The 22,264-nt window shown below is 33.5% G+C and overlaps 1 pseudogene; it reads left to right on the top strand.

Annotated features, from left to right (window-relative positions):
• Positions 1-1,339: 1,339 nt before the first annotated feature.
• On the top strand, positions 1,340-4,238 carry LOC741503 (UDP-glucuronosyltransferase 2A2-like; annotated as a pseudogene).
• The last annotated feature ends 18,026 nt before the right edge of the window (positions 4,239-22,264 follow it).

Raw genomic sequence — 22,264 nt, 5'->3', positions numbered from 1 at the left:
TAGGTGAGTTCTGTTGTTTTTTAGCGGTGTTGTATTTCCTTTCATCTGTACATTGCTGTTTCCATACTTAAAGAGATATCCACATGTTCTAACTTTTATAGGTGTATTCTTGTGTTGTTCAACCTTTGCTACTTAATATTGGAATCTAATTCCTTGCCACCAGTTGCTTTTTGTTTAGGCAAGGACTTAATATTTCCCACCAGAATTTAATACTGCACCAAAACTCAGTATTTGCTCTAATGTTGTTTTCCAGTCTTGGGAGACTTATTGTGAGCATCTGAACTTAAATGCTGCACTGGAACTTAAACCCAGACTTGCAGTGATTTCTAGATCTGGGAGACATTTAAACAATCCTTGGAACTTAATTTCGAGTCTTATACTTGTTTCCCAGTCATGGAAAATCTCCACATGACTACCTGGGAATTGTAAAATTTTGTCAAAGATTCAGACCTTCCTTTAGATTTTGCCCCCTGCAGTGCTATGGTTCTGGTGAGACTCCTCTGTGTGGCATCCCCGTATCTAGGAACACAAAGCAGATGCCAAGATCTGTGTGGTGATCACTGTGATTACTACTCCAACTCCTGTCCCCAATTTACCCCAGGTGGTTCAGCCCTCTGAACACTCTTAATATCGTCTGTGGGGTGGGACAAATGTGGGCTTTCCACTCAAATTTACAGATCCATGAAGAAATTAAATGTCCACTTGAAATTCCCTCCTCCCATTTCAATAACTGCAGGTGAAAGGAAGTTCCCTCACAGTGGTGTCATTTTGGTGTGTGGAAGCGGGGTGGTACAGTCCAAAAAAATTAATCATCTTACCAATCATAAGTTTTCTCATGTCTGTGAGTCTTGCGGTTTTCTCCTTCTGCCTTGAGATCTGGTGAATTCAGAGTGGCATTTTTGTATTTGGATAGCTACTGGTTGTACTTTTGTGAGGGAATTGATGTTGGGTTTCTAAAATTTTATCATTTTGTTGACATCACAAAATATCAATAAATTGACACTTGATATTGTTGAAATAGTTTTATGAGTTTGCAAACCATTATGTTTTTAGAATTTGATGTCTACCAAATATTAAACAAGCTGGACATTTCTCACTTAAATGTTCTGTATAATTATTTGGTTGTGTGCTTTTTCTAGTAAATAATTATTATGTTCTGAAGCCATGTGTTTCTAACACAAACTTTATCATTTCTATTCTAAAATGCATCTCAGAATATAGGGACAATATAACTATATATATGACAACTTCACAATTTTACTTTAGAAGTATACATAAACTATACTATTCTATGTGGCATTACTTCTTTGTAATGAAGAACATTTTTTCTCTGTAGGAAATGGAAGAATTTGTCCAGAGCTCTGATGAAGATGGTGTTGTGTTTTCTCTGGAGCCAGTAGTGCAAAACCTTACAGAAGAAAAGGCTGATCTTATGGCTTCAGCCCTGGTTCAGATTCCACAAAATGTCAGTAGAACCTCCAATCCTTATAAGAAGCTATTCACACAATGGAGAAAGTATGGCTTTCCACCTGGAACTTGAATCTCATTTTTCAATTTGCATAACAGGCACTAGATTTATGTAACAATTTGGAAAGCATTATGGTAGTGTATGTGGGCACAACTGATTATTTGCCTAGTGATCTTTGCTATTACTTTCGTAACACTTCTCTTGGATGCCATTTGTTTATAATAAAATAAAAGTAAAGCATTAAGTCCCTATTTCACGTTGCAGGATTTGAAATCCTAAGATCTATTCTGATGACTTCAAAAGAAACTTCTTAAGTATAATAGCTCAAAGGCACAGAAAAATTGGGGGATAATATAAAAAAGAGAAGAATCATGCTCAGTAGTATCCTCAACATATTTGATTGTATGGGAACTCTATTCAGTGTATTTGAACATAAAAGTAGGAGCTTAGATTTATGTAGTCTTTCTAATGAACTGGAGTTTTCTATAGTTAAAAGCCAATTATGATTTTAACATTAGAGTCTAACAATCTGCATGTAATACTTTATGATCTTCAATTAAATTTATTATTACTGTAATTCTAGATTTCCTCTCTTTAGTTAGTCATATTTATACACTAGCCTAGAGGTTTTTTTTTTTAATTTTGTGTTTAGTTAAATTTCAAAACACTCAATAAAAGCAAGTACACTAATTAGGAATGTGAAATTAGTCTTGATTATGAGATTCTCTTTTTGGGAGTTTAGAATAACTGTGTAATCCTTTGTTTTCAAGTGTAAGATTTTCATATAGGTCTCCAGAAAAAAAAAGTAACTAAGGTACAAATATAAACAAAATTCAACATTGAGCAATGAAATATAAGTAACTTATGTCTCTTTCTTTTTTAATTAAAAAAAATAAATAAAATTAAGGGGAGAAGGAGGCTTAAGGAGAAAAGACAACCAAATATCCAAAACCAGAACAAAGCCAAAGCAATATTTGTCTCTGGGAAACTGTAAATTTGATAATAGAGCTAGAGTGGCCAAGTGATTTACATTTACACAGAAGTTGTGTGTCCATAAGAATATTTAATTTCCATATGCTGACTAATTAGCCAACACTGCTTTATTTTTTTGTTATAATGTCACTCCTAGAAGCTTTGAGTTTGCCATAAACAAAATAATAAATGGTATACTTAAGAGTTGAATGGTATCCACCCTTTTAAAAGGTGACTGTAAACAGTCCTACTATTTCTTTCAGTGATTACAAAGGAATCTTATATACCCCTGTCTCAAATATCATCTGAAATAGATTGGATTGTATGAATTATAATACCTCTGAAAACTCAAAATGCTATTATCTTGTGGTTAGCTTGTGGAATGCATTCATTTTCTTCCTCAGGTTTTATGGAGATTCCAAGGAAAGAAACCAACTACATTAGGAACCAATACTCAGCTCTGTGTTTGGATATCCCAGAGTGATCTTCATGGTAAGATTATGACAAAGTAAAAATAAAAAATTTCATGAGGGAAAAATTTAATAACTATTTAACACCTAATACATGTAACAAAAATTTAAAATTTATAGTCTGTTACTTTACCTTTAATTTTAAAGTATATATAATTTAAAAATTGGTCATTAATTTTTTTGACTCTTACTTTCTGTTTTTCAAGTAAATTTCAAGCGATGCAGGAATAAATTAATGCCTCTTTTCCTTAAGATAGCAAATTTCTTTTGTAATAATGCCCTTTGTGTTCACTTTTGTAGAAAATTCTGCCCTCTTCAGTGCGTTATTTCATAGATTTTTCCCCTACATGTCTCTGAAATTCTTTTAAGATATGATAATAAAAATCTTACTTCTCACTCAGTTCCCACACTAGGTCATCCCCAAACCCAAGCTTTTATCACTCAAGGTGATATAAATGAGATACATGAAGCTATTTACCATGCAGTCCCTATGGTGGGAGTTCCCATGTCTGGTGATCAGCCTGATAAGACCTCTCATATGAAAGCCAAATAAGCAACTGTGCAGGTGAACATGAATACAATTACACGGGCAGAATTGCTTAGGTCTTTGAGAACAGTTGCTAATGATCCTTTGTAAGTATTACTGCCTTAAAAGGCTTATCTACCATTGATTATGTTATAATCATACTAGAAAATGTTAGGGGCCATACCTGAAGACTATTTAAAAGATATTTCCCCTCAATCTCAGGTCATTCATCATCTTACCATTGCAATAGTCCTGGAAATGATAGTGCATAGAGTGTCAATCTTCCTTCTTGGAAACACTAGATTTAAATTAAGGACCAGCTTACTAAATATTTTTCTATGTCTTCATTTTACCCATTCTGCTAAGAATATGCTTCTTTTTTAAATTTCCCCACTATAGCTCTTCAATGCTATGCAACGAACAAAGTTCATATCACAACAAGGATCAATCTTTTATTCAACAAGATTTTGGATTGTATAATATATGCTATGGTTTACCTACTTCTTTTTAATGAACGCAAAACAAAACTCTCTGTTTTCCATGTGTGCTCTTGTTTTCCAGTTATAAACAGAATGCTATGAGATTATCAAGAATTCACCATGATCAACCTGTAAAGCCCCTGGATTGAGCAGTTTTCTGGATCGAGTTTGTCATGTGCCACAAAGGAGCCAAGCACACTTGGCTAGCTGCCCACAACCTCTCCTAGTACCAGTGCCACTCTTTGGATGTGATTGTGCTTTGGCTGGTCTCCGTGGCAATTACTATATTGTTGGTCACAAAACTTTGTTTGTTTTTCTGTTGAAAATTTGGTAAAATAGGAAAGAAGAAAAAGAGGAAATAGATGTTTCCAAATTTGGGAAAGGCAAGAATGGAGCAATCTTGATAATTTTTCATGCACAGATAATTTAAAAAGAACACATTACTTTCTCTCCATTTCCATATTTTCCACTGTAATATTTTATCTTAGCTATATAGCCTAAAATTTAAACAATTAATCTTGGGGGGGGAGTGTCGCATTCTTTTGTTGTATTTTCCTAGGCGATTTGATCCTTTTCTAATACATTGCTGACACAAGATCACTAACAATTCTAAACTGTCCTATTCATGATATCACTATTTTTATGATGTCACATTTTTTAAACCTTAGTTGATATGTTTATTCACAATATGCTGGCTCCTGTGTAGTGCATAAATATGAGCTGACATCAATAGATGTAAAGAAGTCAAAAGCATAAAATTCACAGGAGGCAATAGACTACACAAACCATGGAAGTGTTCTACGATATTAGTTTGTTATTAAAAACATAACAATGTTCCCTTTTTGATAAAAATAAGCCATTTTACATAGCCAACAGTACTGGGCTTAGACCATGAATTGGTAATGATAATAATGATAGTGCATTACTCTGGAAAAGGTTTAGTATATTTCTGTAGAACTCATCTAGATATTATGGCCTACATTTCTGCCTTTAGTCCAGTATTTTTTGTGTCCTCAATGAGAAAGAGATAGTTATCATCAATGTGTTCAAACAAAAGGGTAAGTGATCCTTTCTTAGGGAGAGAATATGTCAACAAGGTGATCAAGTTGAACAGATTATTTTAGGAGAGGTAATGACAGGAAACATTTTATTAAAAATACTAATTTTAAGAAACTTTGTTTACTTGACAAAGATTTAAATGTCTTTATTAAATATGTATTTATTAAAGTATAATTCACTAACAGAAAATAGATATTTACTTTAAAACTAAGATTATTATGTTGTTTTTCAGTCTCAAGCTTCTAGATATATATGTTCATTAAATAATTGCTTACATGCAAGAATTTAGGATATTAGAAAATCTGCATGACCAAGAATATATGGTATATTATAATAAATATGTTGCAAGGTAAATCTCTACATTAAATTAAATATTTATATTCTAATAATCTTTACATCAATGTAAAAAATATGTTAAACTTATTATTTTCTTTAGTGTTTTATAGTCAGTGACATGCTTATTTAATGTTTTGAGTTCTGTATTTATTAAATAAATAAATAACCTTAATTGGCTTACTGAAAATTTTAAAATACTTATAAAATTAATAAGGTATATTTACAAATGAATTCCAATTGTAAAATGACTATATAAAAGAAAATGTAAATATTTTTTCTGGTACATGTATATGATTAATACACATACTAAAATATAACAAATAAATAAATTTATTTTCAAGTATTTAGAACTTTTTACATTTTTATTTCGATGTGTATTTTTACTTTTACAATTTTATTATAACCTGGGAAGGGCTGCTTACATCTCTTTTTAGGGTAATTTTTTCTTTGTAATTAAATGCAGCAATTGGCTAAGATGCTGTGATAGGTGGGAAGCCATCTCGATACTTGAGCCTTCTAACACTCTGGGGCTCTCAGTTGTCCTTTATGAGACTCCCTGCCACTAAAGAGCCATTGCTTATAAGACTTTCATTCTTCATCATTCTGGCATTGTGTTTTGAGATCAGCAGCAATCAGAATCCAACTGGCCTTCTGTTTGTAATATGTTCTGTCCTAACCATTTCATCCTTTTCCAAGAATCTACTCAGGATTGTTATCACCTCCTTGTAAGGAACTCCCAGCCTAGAGTCCCAAAACCCATGAAAAACAAAGAAAGAAATATTGGAAAAAAAAGGATTTTTAATGAGAGATTAATGTTTATATGAGTTATCAGAGAGGAAAGCAAAATTTACATTTCTAATATGCATATACAAATGTTAAGTGTATCAGATAGATTAAGACAGGAGTTTCCAACTTTTGCTACACATGAAAAAAATAGGGGAGTTTTTATTATAACAACACCAATGCCCATTTCTCATATTAATAAATAAAGAATATCTTTCAGAAGCCAAGAATTTGTATTGTTAAAAGATGTCCCAGTGATTCCAATGCATAGTGGAATATGGAAAACACTGGATTAAAGTCAAATTTTCAAAAGTCACAGAAAAGAGAGAATCTTGAAAATCGCAAGAGAAAAATGACTCATCACATATAAGTGAGTTTGAATAAGAGTATCAACAAGAACCTCAGCAGAAAACTTCCAAATCAAAAGTAAATGAGATGATATATTCAAAGTGCTGAAAGGAAAAGAAAAAGAAACCTGCTAAACAAGACTACTATTTGGCAGAATTATATCTTCCAATATTTATAGAATATTGAATACTTTCTACGATAAAAAATAAAACAAATGAAGAAAAGAGTCATTACAAGACCTGACTATAAGAGACCCTGTCCTTCAAGCTTAAATGAAAGGATGCTAGATATCAAAACAAAGGCATATACAAATAGAAAGCCCCGTTGCAAAGGTAAACATACAGTCCAATGTAGAGCTTTATAATGTTGATGTATAAATTACTTTCAATTTTGGAATACAATTTGAAAGACAAAAACATAAAAAAACTATGAATCTATCTAAATAAGTCTATCTGAAAAAAGAAATATTACACAACATAAAAAGATATAATTAGTGACAACAGTAACATAAAATGAAGATAGTAGTAGAGTTTCCATATGTGATTGAAGTCATGTTTTGAACAATTCAAAATACATTTTTATAACTGTAAAATATTTTATGTAATCTTCACAAGTAACTAAAATATATCCCTATTGAAGATACACAAAATAAATAAGAAAAAAAAACCTTATGATTTAACAAGCACGGTGGTGTGAGGAAAGTTTCTAATAAATACCTACATAAAAAAGAAGAAAGATCTGATATAAGCAACCTAACTTTACACCTCAGGAAACAAGAAAAAAATAATTTTAAGCTCAAAAGCATCAGAAGGAAGAAAGCATTAAAGATTAGGACAGAAATAAATAACATATAGAATAGAAAAAAAAATCAGCCAAACTAAGAGTCAGGTTTTTGAAAAGTTCAATAAAATTGAAATGTTTGTATCTAGCCTGATTTTAAGATAAAAGAGAGAAGAGTTGAATAAACAAAATCGTATATATATATAAAACATCTACAATGTAGCAACTACAATCCAATTTAGAAAAAAACAACTTGAACATGCATTTATCCAAAAAGTATTATATGGGACAAAAGCATATAAAAATATGTTCAACATCACTAATCATTACAGAAATGTAAATCAAAAATATAATGAGCTATCACTTCATAACCATTAGGAGGGTGTATATGTATGTATGTGTATATATATATAAAACATCTCTTAAATAGGTTATGAGCTATCACCTCATAACAATTAGGATGGTGTACATATATGTTTATACATACAAATGCACATTATATTCCTATATAAACATATATACTATATAACATAGATATACATATATAATATAAATATGCACACCTATATATATAATATATACACACATATACATAAATAAAAAACATTCTAAAGTTAAAGAACTCTATATTGGATTGTATATTCACCTTTGCCACATAGCTTTATACACACACACACACACACACACAAATATGCGCACAGGTCAGAAAATTAAAATAGAATTTACATATGACTCAACAATATTACTACTAGGTAATTATTCAGAACAAATGAAAAGCAAGATTTTGAAAAGCTATTGGCACATCCAAGTTCTTCGCAACATTATTCACAAGTGTAAAGAGAGGAATGCAACCCAAGTATCCACTGATAAATGAAAGGACAGAGAAAACATGGTATATACATGCAATGGAACACTATTTAGCTTGAAAAAAGAAGAAAATTCTGTCATATATAACAACATGAGGAACTTTGAGCCTATTATGATATGTGAAATAAGTCAGTCACAAAAAGACAAATACTATGTGAGTCCACTTATATGTGGTATCAAAATTAGTAAAATTCATACAAACAGAAAATAAAATGGAGGCTGCCAGGGGCTGCCAAAAGGTAGAAGTGGTGTTGTTCAGTGGGTTTTGCAAGATGAAAAAGTTATAGAGACTTGTTGTACAGCAATGTGAAAATAGTTAACATTACTGAATTGTTAATTTAAACATTGTTACGATGGGAAATTGTATAGTACCTGTTTTTACCACAATCAATTACTCAATAGTTACATGTAAAATTGAAAATTTTAAATGTTATCACGTTTAATTTTCTCTAAACTTAAAAAAAAACTTCTTTGAAGTTGACTATATATTCTTAATCAAGGAATAAAAACAGGCTAGATGATATATATTTAACTCTATATGTTTTCTTTCACTTCTCTCTTTAATTATTCACCCACTTTGAACTCTGTGTTGGCCAAAAATTATCATAATATTAAAGAACTAACTGTATATTCCCAAGCACACAAAATATATTTTTCCATGATTGAACAAAGTAATATATTAATAAATTTGAAGATAATGATTATTACTACTATAAATCTATAAAAACTAAGGAAAAATCTGAAGGTAACTGTTCAATGTGCAAAAGCATTCACAGAAAATAAACCAAAAAAACATTTTCTTGAAATTATGTATTGTGTTTTTGAAATGACTAAGTTGATAAACATATATAACCAGTTTTATACAACCAGTTTTATACAACCAGTTTTATATGTATTATCTTTTGAATTGTGCATAATGCTTTGTTCATACCTTAATTCATACTTGGCTTTCTCAAAATTAATTTCCTATACAACATCAACCTTCAAAATGTAAGTGTATTGCTACATAACACTCTTGTTAGTTTGCTAGGGCTGCCATAACAAAGTATCACAGACTACATGGTATAAACAATAGTTATTTATTTTATCACAATTTGAGGGGCTAGAAGTGTGATCACAGTGTCACCGACAGGGTTAGTTTTTCCTAAGGACTCTCTCATTGTCTTGTAGATTGTTGTCTTCCTCCAGTGTCTTCACATAGTCTCCCTTCTGTATATGTCCTTATCTTCATATGGGATGGGTTCTATGTGCCTTTATTTTACCTTAATTTCTTCAGTAAAGGACTTATTTCCAAATGCAGTCCTATTCTGAGGTACTGGGTGTTAGAACAGCAAATATGAACTTGGAATGAGAGACACACTATCCAGCCCATAACAACCATTTAACTTATTTAAAGTTTCAAAATAAATTATATACATTTTGATTTGAAAAAATCAATAGTAGTAAAGCATGGTCAAAATATACACTTTCTATCATTCCAACATTAAGAGAAATACATTGAGAGAAAGTATTCTGCTCAAATAAACACTCAAATCCAAAGAACAGAATCAAAAACATCTTATGTAAACTGTTAAGACCTGAGGGTGAACATTCTTAGACTCAATTAGAAAGTTTTTCAGTTGTGTTTAGTTGTAGGTGTTTGAATTCCTGTTTGATAAAAGCACTTTTTAAGAAGCTTTTGTGTAATTTGAGCTATACTGTTTAATTCTATTAACCATTCCATTAAAGCAGCTATTTGTAACTTTGAACATTAGGGTAAATAGATTGTGCAAAGTTCAGACTCACTCACTGTCAAATGGTTGAGAAATTGAAACTTAAAACATAGTTATGATTATTCTGGGTTATGAACTTCTTGCACTTGTTTTGAGCTCAGGGTTAATTAGACCAAGAGCTGATCATAGAGACTAAATGGCTTCCATGTTATTTTCTTGTTGCATCTGTGCTTCTTTGACTCTGGAAGGACTGGAAAAGTACTTGTATGGTCCATGAATTGTAGTCACTCAATTAATTTAAGAGTGTTCAGCTTCTTTTAAACTGCTGACATTTTTACGGTGAGCATGCAAATAAAGCTGTCACAAATGGAGAAATAATTTCCAAAATATGAGTGACAGGGTTGTAATAATTGAGGAGTCATTCAGCAGGCTGTAAGCAGACAAGTTCAATTTCTCTTTTGCAGACCCTTTAGCTTAATGTGGAAAGTTGATGGCAGAGCTCCTCGACATTTCATTTATATATATTCTTTTTAATTTACCCATGGGAATGGCAGATGTCTCACTCCTTCATGTATTACTGGCAGCACATCAGACTGACAGACAATATGACTTACGTGCAAAGATTAATTACATTTTGTTCTATATAACTTGTGAGCTGCTATTATTGTATATTTCTAGAATAGGGTGAGTAGTATAAGTAAGTGTTAGGTCATAGCAAAAGTTTATTATCCTAATTATTTTATATTTAAAATGTAATTAAATCTTTGAAATTATAAAAGTAATATTACAGTATAGAAATAGTTAAAAAGGTATTGATAAACTGAGCACAGTAGGATTATATTATTTTAGTAACTGTGAAAGTATTGACTATACTTTGTAGTTAAGGCACAGAATATTGGGACCATAACATTTTAGAAATGAAATATTTATTATATTTTAACTGAAACCCTTTCAGCTCTGTCTCACTTTGTGGAGTATCTCTGTACCTTTCTCTCGGGTTGTGATTGCGTTGTTTTTCTTCACATTCTCACACCGTTTACAATTCTTAATTGTTGCACTTAGTTTCTAGAGTCAGAATTCAGTGTAGGTTTATGGTGTAATAATGTAGTTCTAGGAATAAATATCAATTTTGTTCTCCTTTTGAAACTCAACAGAAAAGCGTAGGGATATTTCTATAAAGAATCATGATTTTAGGCTTTGGACTTTTCCATTTTTTCTTTGTATGTTTTTCAAGCATACTCCCCCTTTGCTTTCTTACCAACAATGCTTTCAGATTCAGTTTGTAACTGTTTATATTGAAAATCCTCTATACTTCTATGTAGTATATAATTTTAGCCCTCCTTGTATCCTGACATTCTTACACCATGGATTAAGCAAAATATTTTTAATTATATAAACAATCATAACATGGATTTTATGTTTATCTGATGTACATAATTCAGAGTTATGTGCTTGCTTTCCTTCTATAATCCCTGTCTATAATAAGTAAAATATAATTTAAAAGTTAAATCTTTATCTGTATCGTCATGTTGCTGAGCATCAATAGTGTTCTGATCAATTTAGTTATATTCCATCGATATCATCACACATTAATAATGTATAGTTAAAATTCAATTGAATTCAAAATATTTACTAAGAAATAGTCATTTTATTTGTTTAAAAATTTGGAATATTACTACATTCAAATCTCAACCTAAACAAGATTATTTCTATACAATTACCCTTCAACTCACAGCTTTAATTTTTCTGGTAGGTATAATTATAATTAGGTATAAGTGTAATTATTTTAGTTTTACTTCAATATAGTAACTATAAATGCATTTTACCAGAAAAAAAAAACAGAGAATCAGTAATAACATCAGTCAATTCATATCGATTTATGTACATGTATATTTTTAAAATATTTAACAAATTATCTCATCAGTAAATATTGCAGGCTTTCTCAAAATTAAATCTATATAATATGTATAAAATAAAAATGTCTCAATATTCTGCCAAACTAAGATATATATTCAGACTGAAAAGAATCACCTACATAAAATTTGGAGTATGAATAATCTAACCCCTGCTACAGGTGGTGCATTTATTTCACCACACGCTTTATGAGCACTGCTCATGCTGGGTCATAGGCTAACCCCTCATTATATAAAAATAAATTGTAACTCTAATAATTTTTTTCCTCTCTCTCTTACTCACTCTCTCTCTTTCTCTGTGTCTTTGTGTGCCTTTCACCTTTGTTCCTCCTTACAGTGCTTCACCACACTACCAGGTGGTATGTTAAAATGAAACAAATAGGAGATAGTATTGCTCCATTCGTGTATATATATATATATATATATATATATATATATATATATATATGTGTGTGTGTGTATATATATATGAATATATATGTGAGTATATATATATATATACACATATATTTCTTAGTAAAAAGACCCAATAAAGCTATGAAATGGATTCCAGCAAGCACAGTAAAATCCTACCTCTTTGATCTTTTAATCACTCCATGAGATGCTCTGAGCACATGTATAGATATATTCAGGGTTCAGTTCCTCTCTGCTGGTGTGTAAACATGACTTTGAATCAGAATACTTGCCTAAAACACCACTTGTAGTTGTGTAGATCCTTTGGCCTAGACATCCTCTTTATGTAGCTACCCTAAATCACCTCTCTCAAGTTCAAAGCTCCATAAATATCTAAGGCAGGGGAAATATGCCACCAGTCTCTTTGCTAAAACATAATGAATCACCTTTGCTCCAGTTATTCATCTCCATCTGAGCCCACCTCAGCCTGGACCTTATTGTTCATATCACAATCAGCATTTTTGTCAAAGCTATTCAACAAGTCTCTAGGAAGTTCCAAACTTTTCCACATTTTCGTGTCTTCTTCTGAGCCCTCCAATAGCCCTGCAGTCCAAGTACTGCAAATAAAGGGAGCTTTTCTATGTGAGAGATTGATTTTTTTCCTCTTGGGAGCTATCGTGTTAGGCCAACTCCCCAGTTTCCAGGTCCTTGGTGAGGAGGACCTGGTTCCACAGCTTCATCTTAGAATTCTGCTTCTGACAGGGAAGCAGTGGAAGAGCTGCCCTGCTAGGTGCTGGCTGCAATTTGGAGAGGGCCACCTGGAACTTAATTTAATGGGTTCATACATCTTCCTGAGGCATTTTTTTTAACAAATTTTATTTCAAGCTTTGGTTTGAAGTCATAATAAGAAAAACTGATCAAGGGACCCGGAAGCAGTTAACAGTGGAAGGCTAGAACTATCTATGCCTGCTAGGCCTTTCCACTTCTTGGATTTAGGTTATGCTTGCATTTATGGTATAGATGAGGTCTAGGGAACCCTCAAGTTACCAACAGTGGGAGAGTAGCACATAGGTAAACATAGGTAAGTGAAAATGCTCCTACACACCAGGCCTGCCTGCTACATAGGTGGAGGTTGCACTCACATTCATGGGTGGTACATAGAGTCGCCAGACTCGGGGATATAAGAATGGAAGAAAAAAGAGGACACTTTTCTTCTCTGCACCACACACACTGGGTTTTCCCTGGAAGAGAGAGAGGGACTAAGGGACACCTTTTCCCATCTATTTTAGATGGATAACCAATCATCTTTATGCTACACTCCTCTGTAATGTATCCTGAGTCACTGGGACTTTTTGACCCTCAGATTCTGGAGAAAAGCACCTCATATTCCTTTGTACAAAGTTGTGGCCTGATTATCTTCTGAAGAAAAGAGAATATTGGCCTCAGGAAGGATTAATTTCAGTACCATCCTGCAGCTGCACCTTTTCTGTAAACATAAGGGCAAATGGTCCAAGGCCTCATAGGTGCAGGCTTTCTTTGCCTTACAGGGTAATCTGGCCCTTTACCAATGTTGTAGGATGGATTCAGCCCTCCTAGTGGCCATCTCAGGAAAGGCTGCAAAGGGCAATTTCAAGGAACTAGGGAAGCAAATCCTAGAGGTACCTCTAGTGGGGGAGTTAACTCCCTCTATTCCACCCTACCCAGGTTCTCTGCCAAACTTGCCACATCGTTGAAATACTTATTTTAGGCAGGTCCAAGTCTTGCTTCTGCCACTACAACAGATGCCTGGTCAATATGGCTCCATTAAGTTTCAGGTCCCTTTTCTTTACAGGACTTAACGCAAATTAAGGGGGGATCTTGGCAAGTTTTCAGATGACCCTGACAGGTATACAGAGGCTTTCCAGAATTTAACCCAGGTATTTAAACTCCAGAAAGGACGTTATGTTACTTTTGAATCCAACTTTGACTGCTGTGGAAGACTGGCAACCAATGGCTGACTGCTGCTGGTTGCCTTGAAAGTGGCAGAAAATTTGGGGGATGAGCTTTATATTTTATATGTATAAATATATATATATATTCATATAGATATGAATACTATTCAGCCATAAAAAGGAACGAAATAATGGCATTGACAGCAGCAACCTGGATAGAATTAGAGACTACTATTCTAAGTGAAGTAACTCAGGAATGGAACACCAAATGTCATATACTCTCACTCACAAGGGGAGCTAAGCTATGCAGATGCAAACACATAAGAATGGTACATTGGATTTGGAGACTTGGGGGAAAGGATGGGAGGGGGGTAAGGCAGAAAAGACTACACATTGGGTACAGTGTATATTGCTCTGCTGATGGGTGCACCAAAGTCTCAGAAGTCACCACTAAAGAATTTATTTATTTAACCAAACACTACCTGTTCCCTAAAAACCTATTGATATGAAAAACAAATTTAAATAAAAACAGAAGGACAATATATAATGGTAAAAAATTCAATTCAACAAGAAGATCTAACTACCATTTCTACTGAAACTATTCCCAAAAATTTGAAAAAGAGAAAATTCTCTTTATCTCATTCTTTGAGGCCAGCATCATCCTAATACCAAAACCTGGCAGAGATACAAACAAAAAAAGAAAACCTCAGGCCAATATCCATGATGAACATTGACACAAAAATCCTCATTAAAATAATAGTCAACCAAATCCAGCAGCAAATCAGAAAGTTTATCCACCATAATCAAGTTGGCTTCACCCCAGGCATTTTATTTCAGTTTTTTACCTAGGAAGATTTATTGGTCAAAAATCTTCTCAATTCTATTTCTTGATTTTAAAACAATATAGCTAGCAGAACTCTTACCCTTGAGAATATTTTAAAATATTATATGTGCCTTATTTTGTATTAAGTAATCGCTTTTTATGAAGTAACTTCTGAGATTTATTTTAAAATTTTACTTCAGAGTGTACCTGTAAGTTATGGCCAAGATTATAATTCATGATAGAAGACACAGAATCTCCCAGAACTTGGTTTTTTATTTGGAAAAAAAAAAAAGATCTGTGCTGCATAAATGTATGTGTATGTATCTTATGAGGGAAATTTCAAACTAGACAACTAAACACTTTGGTAATGGCCAAGACAAAATTCTTTTTATTGTAATCTGTAAAAATAAGTAGAGAATATAACTTTAACTTTACTATTTAGCCTGAAGGAATTCTGTCTGTCACCATATTTAACTAACATAAGGGGAAATGAAAAAAAATTCTGAAAATGTTTTTATATACCAGGAGCATTAGAAATTCAATAAATCAAAATCAAAACCCCAACAAAAATTAAAAACAAACAAACAAATAAACACAACTGTGTTATTAGTGGAGACATTTTAAAATATTTAAGAATAATATTCTTACAAATATACAGCAGCTTACATTTTTTCATATATATATGATACATTGGACTTTGTGGACTTGGGGGAAAGGATAGGAGCGGGGAGGGATACAAGACTGCACATTGGGTACAGTGTACACTGCTCAGGAGATGTATATAACCCCCAAAAGCTTTGTTTGCTCTAAATAAAATTTAAATAGAAATAGTTGAATTCATTAGCTCATTATTAATACAATTAGTATTAATCAATCTTTAATCAATTAATACGATTATACTTAGCTATACATTTGTATTAATATTGTGTTAAATTTATAGATAAATTAGAAGAAAAATAAGCTTTTTCACTGCAAAACAGAGATCAGGAAACTTTTCCTGTAAAACCTCAGATAATATATATTTTAGATTTGCAAGTCTTATGGACTCTGCTGCACATATTCTGTCATTGTAGTGCAAAGCAGCTACAGACAATACTTTAAAGAATGGGCATGGGTATGTTCCAATAAAACTTTATGTACAAACAGGTATTAGAGACACCACTAAAACCAATGCTGTAGAGACATTTTAAATTTTTCATTTAATTTCATTTAATGTTTTCATTTCAGTTATTGCATTGTGTTCTTCAGCTCCAGGATTTCTGCTTGTTTTTTTTTATGGTTTCTATCTCAATGATATCTCATTTTCTTCATGTAATGTTTTCCTGAATTCATTTATTTCTATTTCAGCTGTTCATTTGTAGCTTACTGATGTTTTTGAGATAATTAATTTGAATTTTTTGCCATATAATTTATAGATCTCAATTTCTTTATTTTTAATTACTGAATATTTATTTTGTTTCATCAGAAGCATCGTATTTTCCTATTTTTTATGCTTTTTATAGCTTTGTTTTGGTGTCTGTGTATTTGAGGAAGAAGTCACCTCTTCTACTACTTATGGACCTGATTTGGAAGGAAAATACCTCCTCAATCAGGCTGATAGAGAGTCTGGAAGTCTTCAAAACCTTTCCTATAGATGTGCTCTTCATACTTCTCTCTCCTTACTGATAAAGATCAGAATTATATGTCTTACCCAATCCCACAGAGCCAGTCTGAGTCCTAAGAGCTGCCCATTTCTTCTCCCTAGGGCAGTGCATGATATAAGGCCTATATCCCTTAAACTACAAATAAATTAAGTGCATTAGGCCATTCCTGCATTGCTAGAAATAAATGCCTGAGATAGGGTAATTTATAAAGAAATGGAATTTAATTGGCTCATGGTTCTACAGTCTTTATAGGAAGCCTGGTGCTGGCATCTGCTTGGCTTCTAGGGTGGTCTCGGGACCTCCTACCATCATGGCAGAAAATGAAGAGTGGAGGGGTGGGGCAGGCACGTCATGTGGTAAAAGCAGGAGCAAGAGTCAACCTGGGGATGGGGAAAGGTGTCACATACTTTTAAACAACCAGATCTTACATGAAAACTCACTCTAGTGAGGACAGCACCAAGCTATGATGCATCCGCCCCCATGATCCAAACACCTCCAACCAGGCCCCACCTCTAACATTGGGAATTGCTATTCAATATAAGATTTAAGTGAGGACAAGTATCCAAGCCATATCAGTAGGCAAGTAAACAATTAAAGGAAATGGATTATAGTCATTAGAAACTGATGATAAAGATAAGCTTTTTTTCCTGGAAAGCATGAATAAGAGATAAAACATAACTTCCAGGATCACTTGTAAACCCCTTCTGTGTCTGGTATAATTATTATTATATTGATTTACTTTTCTTCTATGTAGGCTTTTCAGATTCCTTTTCAGTAAATATTTCTTTCACATCTCTCAAAACAATTAGGGTCAGAGAGAGTTTACACCTCCTTGATTTTTTGTAAGAAAATAAGTGCCTTTGTTAAGTAACTCCAATCTACATAAATAAGAACTTTATGCACACTACTCTTCATATTGAAACAATGGCCAATGTGATGGTGTTATGAAGTGAGGCCTTAAAGAGGTAATTAGGACATGAAGGTTTCTTGCTAGTGAATGTAACTAAGGCCCATATAAAGGAAGCTTGATGCAGCGTTTAGCCTTTTTGCCCTTCTAACTTACACCATGTAAGAACACAGTATTCCTTCTTTTCAGAGGATGCAAAAATAAGGCACCGTTTTTGTAAGCAGAAAAGAGCTATCACTACATGATAAACCTGCTGCAGGTTTGATCATGCACTACTCAGCCTCCAGAATTGTGAAAAATACATTTCTATTTTTTTTATGTTACCCAATCTGTTCTACTTTGTTATAGCAGCACAAATGGACTAAGACACTGGATGGTATTTCTTTATTGTTAATTGCTGGGTAAAACATCTAACCATTATCTCTGAACTAACATGAGTTTATGAGAAAAAGCTATGGAAGACCCGCACTCTTAGTTTTCACTTAGGATCCACTTAGGATCTGCTTTTATAAATGATTTGATATGTACGAAGACATTTCCTTCCCAAAGATTATAAGCACGTTTCTAAGTTTAGTTTATGAGATCTTTCCATTTATAAATTAGAAAAAAATGGTGGGCTTTATAATGGTATAGATAGAATTTTTAAATACATGCAATTTTATTTGTACGTCATCTTTATTGAGGTAAAATTTACAAAAAATACTCATTTTGTGTGTACAGTTTAACAACTAATTACAAAGACATGTAGTGATGTAATTTGTCACCACAGCTTTGTTTAGAACTTAAGGTTAATTACTTTAATGGTTTGGTCTCTGGTGGTCAAACTTGGATGTGGGTTAGGTGATGTAAGTAGCAGTTACATATGGATGAAAAATATTCATCATTTTCCCAGAGAAATGTGCCCTTGACTTTATGAGAATAAACATAGTTAATGATAAAATAATACTTTCTGTTATTTTTATTGTGTGTATATCTTTATACATTTCATATACTCACAGGGATTTGGGGAAGGATTTAGGTCTTTGTGCATTCACTAGCCATTATTGGACCATAGTGTCATTGAACAGAGCACCAGACACCTGATTATCTGCAGCAGAGTCTAACTATAGTCATACATTGTGTGTAAAGGACAGAAGCCCACACAGTATTTTAATGCCATTTACAGCATTTTCTTCTTTTTAGTACTTTGCAAATGTTTTAATAAAAAAAAGTTAAATAATTAACTGTTGCTGAATATTTTAAATATCTGTGCAAGAAACCATCAAAGGATAATATAGAATTTTGGAACTAGCAACTTTGGGAGTTGTTAACAGCCCTAAGTCTAAAGGGCAAGAAAAGGGAGTAGATATCAAATCCAAGTTCTTAGTGGTAATGTCCACAATGGGTTGCCACAGCTTTCTATTAACTAATATTGAACACGATAGTACTAAGAAGCATTCAGTGAGTCTTCTGGATTGAAAATGGTGTTCTGTGTTCATTGTGTGGCAACATCCTGACATTCTTGTTAATTTCTTTTTTGGCCCATCAGTTCAGGAAGAGAAGAAAGGACAGGTTCAACTTCCAGTTTCACAGAATAGTGCATTTACTTCCTGAACAATGCATTTCTTCTTCAGACAACAGGACCTTGGAAACTACTAAATCCTAAGGTCTTGGAGACTGGAAAAAATATTACTACCACATCTATTGCTGGTAATATCATAAGGGGCTACTTCCACTTCTTAGTTCCAGACTTATGCATTCTACTTATGGAGGTGATAACACCCTACACTGACCTCCTTCTTTTGGACAAGAAGGACATTTTTTATGATAGAAGATGTCATATTTTAGCTTTTAGTTAATCTATCTACCAATATAAAGTTAATTGCTTTAACTGATGGGCATACTGTAGTATGTGTTTTCAAAATATTACAAAAGATGATTCATCCTGTTTGTGACTATTTACTACGATAGCCTTGTGTAGGAGAATTTTTAGGCGCAAAATTTTTTGGCCTTAAACTCAATTAATAATTTATATCAATACCCATGTGAAGTTAGCTATACTGATAAATGCATGTCCTCTTCTCAATTGAAAGTTCAGAATATGGCAAAGAAACATTTAAGAATAACGACGGAACTCTAATCATGTAACCCAGTTTATTTTTTTTGAACCAAAGAATGTGAGAAGTAACAACAATCCCCAGTACCTGGCTAGTAAAAAACCCTAACTTGCCACATCATCATGAAGGTATTTCTTATCGAGTATTCCATGTGCTCAGCTCCCTGTGTCCCTCCAAGGAATATCACTGGGCAGAGGACACCTGCTGTCAGTCAAGGCAGACAGAAAAGTTTGGAGATTTAAAACTCTTATTATCCAGTCCAATCTTTTTTGTTTATATAGCTATGTAGCTTTTTGAGGAAAAACATGTTTAACCTGTAGGTATTTAGTATGTGGCTTTATGCTACATTTCAGTGAATTGAGTTTTTGCTGCAACCTGAGTAGAATTAAAATTGAAACTTAAGTTCAAAGTTCAAATGTAGTACATATGTTAACATCAATGAGTATGTTTACATACCTCTCATTTTGCAAAATGTATTCTTTCTTTAGAGGTAATGTGTGGCATATCATCACAATGAAAAAGACATTCACGAAGTTCAGGAAAAGTGATATTGTAAGAAAAATTGAGTGTTGGTGTAATATTGTAAAACATGTATTTGGCCTTCCACCCACTTTTCCAGCATAAAACTACTAAAATCAGTAGAATCTCCAAAATGATGTGTTTTTGTAAGCTAACTAATTGACTGATGGCTGGCAATTCCTATGTAACTTCGAAATGAAGGACAGTCATTGGAAAGACCCAAGCAGGAGTAGAGAGTTGCGACTTTCATCTCCATCCCCCAACCTCCAGGGAGGATAGAGAAATTAAAAGTTTAGGTTGATCGCCAATGGCCAATGTTTTAATCAATCATGCGTACATAATGAAGGCTTAAAAAAAAAAAAAACCTCAAAAGGACAGCATTCATAGAGTTTCCAGATACCTAAACCCACGGAGGTTCCTGGAGAATGACACATCTCAGGAGAGCACACAAGCTACACACCCCTTCCACTGTACCTGTATCACATGTAATAATTTTTATAATAAACTGATAAATGTATTTCATTGAATTCTGTGAAATGCAATAGCAAATTGATCAAAACCAAGGAAGGAGTTGGGGGAATGCTGATTTGTAGCTAGTTGGTCAAAGCATAGGTAAAACATACTGGGGCTACTAATTGGCATTGAGGAGTGTCTTGTTTGTCTGAACCCCTAACCTGTGGAATCTGATGCTATCTCCCAAGCATTGTCAGAATTGAGTTGGAGGACACCCAGTTGCTGTCTACTGGAGAACTGATTCCTTATTTGATGTGTGGGGAACACCCTTTATACATTAACACTTGGTCACAGAAGTCTTCTGTATTGATCATTGTTTAGTAAGTGAATAGAAACACTTTGAGATTAGCTTTTTGCACACAGTACAGACACACTGTACAGCCATCATGTCCAGGAGTTGGCAGAGATATTACCTCAATTAAAATACCATGTTGCATATCATTCTCAGAGTAATGGTTTAGTACATAATTTAAAGTTAAAACATTTGCTTTCTATTATGGTTGGAATGTGTGCTTGCCCTCCAAAATTTATGCTGAAGTGTAAGCTGCAACACAAGAGTATTAAGAGATGGAGCCCTTAGGAGATAATTAGGCCATGGAGGTTTTACACTCATAAATAGAGTAGTGTTTTATATAAAAGCTTGAAGGTGAGTTTGTCCCATAAGTCTCTCCTACCATCTGAGGACAAAGGGACAAGGCCCTATCTTGGAAGCGAGAGGAGCCCTCACTAGACACTGGACCTGCTTGGTCCTTGATCTTAGACCCCTAACCTCTACAACTGTGAAAAAAAAATTCATCCTTTATTAATTACCCAGCTTCAGGTATTTTGTAAAGCAGCATAAATGATATAAGATACTATCTAAATCAGAAGGATATACAGACATGAAGGATGGGCCTACATGCCTTCATAAGTGTGTGCTCAATTCAACATGAAGGGGGATTCCTACTAACAAAGGATGTCTACTCCATACATACCCCTACTTTTCTGGAGTCTCTGGGAAAGAGGGAATGAGGAGGATTCTGGTGCAACTATACATTTCTCCCTCAGATGATCTCAACTTTTTTTTTCCTGCACTTCTCACAGTGGTCGCAAGACCAGGGATGCAAGTGTTCATGCCACAAGCAAGGATAATCCCTAAGCCAGAATTTGCAACTATAACTTTAAACCCTTGCGTCAGAATTTTTAAGGACCTTAAAAAGTTGACTGTGCATTCACCGTATCTGGCAAGGTTGGAACTAACAGTAAATACTACTATGTTGAATTGTGGTCAGGATAGCCCATTAGTTCTGTATTTATATAACCATACACTATATAAATGGTAGACTGGAAGGAAAGAACTTTCTAGACTAAGATTGCTGCCAGCAATCAGGGCTAGCCCAGTGGGTGGACCTCACAACACTTCTGGTGGTAGAAAATTTGGGGTAAAAATAAGTTACAGATGGAGGGAAAGAGAAATCATCGCTGAAGTTAAAGGAATGAATAAGTGTGTTATGCAATGAAGGTAATCCAACAATATATTATTATCTCCAGAAAGGCTCAGAGCAAGAGCATAATATGATCTCTTAGCACAATTATACTAGATGTCTGGAATTGTGAAGCTATATGTTTGCCAAGATCAGCTGCACTTTTGGAACCTGACAAAGTCAAACAGCAGCCTGTAAAATTGCATGACATTAATCTGGGAGACACTCTGGTTGTACCATATGTTAATGAACTGGATCAACTG

The sequence above is a fragment of the Pan troglodytes genome, chromosome 3 (assembly GCF_028858775.2).
Source record: "Pan troglodytes isolate AG18354 chromosome 3, NHGRI_mPanTro3-v2.0_pri, whole genome shotgun sequence".
Classification (NCBI taxonomy): Eukaryota; Metazoa; Chordata; class Mammalia; order Primates; family Hominidae; genus Pan; species Pan troglodytes.
This window is presented reverse-complemented; position numbering and strand designations above follow the sequence as displayed.